The following is a 4,772-nucleotide window of genomic DNA, read 5'->3' on the forward strand; positions in this document are numbered from 1 at the left end:
AAAATTGTGGGGAATAATTTTTTATGTTAACAGAGAATGGCACCGTCTCGATGCGCTCGCCGCGACGGGCCGCGACGGAATGGTATGATCGATGGAAAAAACGAGTACTAATACTGCAATTGCTCTATTCAAATCGACCATCCCATTGAGTCCTCACGTGACTACCTTAGATCAGATTAAATCACCGTCTAGATGATTCATTAAAATATTAATGAAATTTTTTTTCACACATTCGCTAATTTTCTGATCTCAAGATTTCCACAATTCGAATGGATTAATATTAAAAATAAATGAATTAAATAAGAACAATAAATTGAGACAAACACTTGCACTTATTTTGAACATTTTCATTTTTTTTTCTCTTCTTTTTTCCTCTCAGTAACACATTTAATTTCTTAGTAAAATCGGTACATTTTTACAAGGCAACTTATCATATAATACTTCTCAACGCAATTCAGGCAATTAAGATCCTAAATTACTTTACAATGCTTTGAAAATTGAGTGGGAAATGAACAAATGGATTCTTCATTTTTGGTTAAATTTTTTTATTTAATTTTTTGAATTTATAGAATTCGGCATTCGGAAAATTTACTCAAACGACGATGAGGCTATACATAATACTGGCGTTTGGAAAAAATCGATGGTCGATCGAACCAAGTGACGGTTTGGGTGAACCGAGACAAGTTAACTCAATATGAGAACTTTTTCTTTCATCTGAGATCTTAAAATCCGTCACAGATTTATTTTCTTTTTATTTATTTCCAATAAAACCTCGTTTAAATGGAAAAATAATAAACAACAAAAAATTGTTTATGGGGAGTTTCATGACTGGATTTAATTTAGATGTGCATTTTTCTTAAAAACTGATTGTCGAAAAGAATTGATTGGCCTCACCCACTCTTCTTTTTCTATTGAAAATTCAAAAAGCGTTTCGTAATGGAATAAAAAATTGCACGTTATCATTATCGTAAGTCTAATTAATCGACTGAGAATTCTTCAATAAATGTGGATTTTTGAGATTTTTAGTTTGTTCACCTTTCTTTATTTTCTCACCAGCAATGGGTGAGCATGATCAATAAAACGTGGGTAACCAGAGGAGACAATGACTATAGTCATGCGCCTTATTTCAGCGGGACTGGAGAAATTAAACAGCCGAAATTGAAAGATTTCGATCTGCAAAAATAGGAAAAATCATATTTTAGGAGTGAGGAATTGAAAAACTCTGTCTTCTGTTCTTTTGGCACTATTTACTCCATCGCTTTCAACAGCTGATATGATTGCTCCTTTATCCTCATACCATGCTATCATTTTTTTCTGCATAAAATTTACTTAACTAATGGGTTTATAAAAAATCTGAAGAAAGCTATTAAAAAAAATAGTTACTCGCACGAAAGATCACAGTCAGAAAGGAAAACGAAAATTTCATCGATCGGGCAATTACGAGTTGAGAAATAAAATTTTAACCAACATTAACTTGAAACAATTATTCTTTAATCAACAAAAATGTGAAAGTGGAACGTAAATGCAAGGTAGGACACGAGCAACAAATACCGCAAAAACATCGCACAATTGTTTAAATCGTGTATTAATTCCTAATGCCTCATTTAATCGTTACTATGTACAGGAGAGTCTTTCTATATGGTATATCGAGTCCTTAATTCATTAATCATTATACACATTACATAGACTTAGTGTATGCGGGTTAGTACGATACGTGAAAACGGGGGCCCGAGCTGGCACTGAATCTCACAATTATTATTATCATTCTCCTTTCTTTCTTCACTTTTTTTCTGTAACATATACAAATATAAATGTCTCTCTTTATGGTGTTTATGGTTTCTACTATTTCCCAACAAATTCTGTATTCAATGAAATAAAGAGACGTAGAAATATTTTATCCTAAATTTTATTCACTAAAATTATATAGACTAATATAAAACTAAAGATAAGTCCAGAGAAAACCGTAACATTGAATTTTCTGCAAATATCTTTACAGAAAAAATTATACAAAATTTTTGGACCCATCTCCTGCTTTTTACCGTGTAATAAACGAAAATAATTTCAATATTTCAAGTTAAGGAGAAAGTAATTTATTCCATCAAAATATTCACAAAATAAATTTAATAAAATTATAAACTCATCTCATTTATTTCACTTTATACAGAAATTAAATATTCTCCTATTGCTTATCAATTCAAAAATAATCAACAAAGTTGCGTCGAGAGTGCGATTTCAGTACCACCAGAGAGTCGTCATGTACCTCTCGCTAAATCGTATCCAAAAAACATTTTTTCAAAATCTCCGATGTTTTTCCTTTAATTACGTTTTTTGTGACATTAGCATCATATATATTTTCATTTTGTTTTAGCGAATACAGTAGCGATAATAATGCGGATAAAAGGGAATTCACGGGGCTGATGGAAAAAATTAAATACGTAAAAAAATTATGTCCACATTTTTTGAGGGACAATCGAATTCAGCGTTGAAACGTCAAAACGTAAAAATTTGGTATCTGATTTTGTTGAGTACGAATTTATTTCAATAATGAGTGATTTTAAAATGGTTTTCGGAAAACACCCATTAGAGCGATTTCACCGCAGAATTGATTGAGAAAATTGATGGATTGTTTGAATAATCGTGTCACCTCCTTCATCGGTGCAGATCGATTACAGGTGCAATGAGGTACAGTGATATATCTTGTTTATTGATTAATGATTATTAATACTAATGCGAAAAGCACCGAGAAGTGAACCAATCGATAACTTCCTTTGTGAAATTCCCTCAATTATTAATAATCTTTTTCTCTCGTTTTATTATATGAAAAATTATTTTCCAGTGGGAGAGTGAGAGGTTGGTTTCTGTTCGTTAAAGGGCTCTGACATCTAAATGTTAATATCCTGATATACGTATACGAATAATATGTATATCAATACATAATTTTTCTTAATTTTTCTCGTTAAATTCATTTACTTGAACTCATTGCCATCCGCTCGAGCTTTGTTCAATTAAATCTCTCGTATTTATATAATATTACTCACTCTCTCACTCAGATTCGCTCATCAATATTTAGTGAATTATTTTTTTGTTCAATTAAGCCAAGATCAAATGATTATTTCTCGAGTTATGTATTCTTTATTTTTCATTTCTTCAGTTTATATATATATTTTTTAAATTCATCTGGTTTCACTATTATCTTTAATCAGCCTCACGCGCACTTGTTTTTCTAATCATAATTATCAATCACTTTCGTCTCTCGCTGCCCATCAATCATCATTTACAAATTCTAATTCGATTAATTCCGGTACGAATGAATACGAAACTACTTATGAGATTAAATCCTAGACTATACAGGCTACCAAAAAAAATTAGTATTTAGGTTTTTGGGGATTCACTGTGATTGGGTACGTCAGAATTTCTTTTTGTCACACCGGTGCGCGGTTGTAAAATCATACCTGCGGACTCAATGACAAAAATACTATTCGTCATTCAGCCGAAAAGAAATTTCCTGACAATTTTGTTCACCTTCCTCGGTTTCTCCTCAAACTGTAAACATAATCATCACAAAAGTTACCAACGGCATAGTGACGATATATACTATTATAGTTTATCCCGGTTGATTAATTAATGATTTTTATTTTTTAACCGTGAACAACAGAGGATAAAGGCTAATTATTTTATTTGAATTTAGTCAACAATGCGGAACTCATAAAATTCTGTACAAACTGAGGTTATTGACAATTTTTGCCAAACTCACTTATCGTGAACATGATCTGACACAGATTAACTTGCAAATATCTGCATCAATGAGTTCAGAAAAAAATGTTAAGAAATTAATATTGCAGGAAATTTGATTCCCTAAAAAAATTTATTTTGATACGCCGTTTTAAACAAATACTTTGGAAGATATTTGTCGAATAATCAATAAATGAGCCAAATATTCTGTCCACAGTTTGATTTGAAAAAATTACTTGGACAACCAACGATATTTTCTATTCCAACTTATATTATGGAAAAGTGAATTGTGATGTAAAGGGAATGAAAAATACATTTTTCACTGAATTTCGTCGTAATAATTCTATCTGACGTGCCCCATCCAGCCGTTCCTATAATTTATTCCTACGACATACTGCCAACACTGGCAATTCGACTGAACCGCGTTCCTCTCCACATTCTCTACAATCTCTACTATCTCGTATTTTTAATATCTACAATGTTGCTTACACAAGCTGGATCCTCAATTCCACCGAACCTCATTGATTCGATGGAAGAATTCTCATTAATTCACCAACTCATGAATCCTAATCCAAGGATCCAGTCTCACATCGAGGAAATGTCACAGTGAAAATATTTTTTCGAAAATTACAATTGGATTTTTACTACTTAATTCTTATCATTTTTCTTTTTTCGTAAAAATATTTTTACAGTGATTCAACTCTTCTCTTGAGTTTAATCTAGACGTATAATATATTTATAGATAATTCTTTCACCTATTATACGAAATATACACAAACTGAGGATTTTTCTTTCAAAAACGTAAAATAAAGCGAAAAAATTACAAAATCGTTGTCATTTGAGTTTGTTTTTATCTTCAATGCTTGAATAAAGATATGGATCTTCAATTATTCGAGTTTATAATTTTTCTCACTAAGTCATCAATTTGAGTAAAATCTCTACTAATTCACTTAAAGTCTTTATGATCGTTTACTTTTACCTTTAACTTCGATATTGCAACATTCTTTATTTGGATATGGTGAGTGACTTTTGTTTCGTTC

The sequence above is a fragment of the Fopius arisanus genome, unplaced genomic scaffold (assembly GCF_000806365.1).
Source record: "Fopius arisanus strain USDA-PBARC FA_bdor unplaced genomic scaffold, ASM80636v1 scaffold00011, whole genome shotgun sequence".
NCBI classification, from domain to species: Eukaryota; Metazoa; Arthropoda; class Insecta; order Hymenoptera; family Braconidae; genus Fopius; species Fopius arisanus.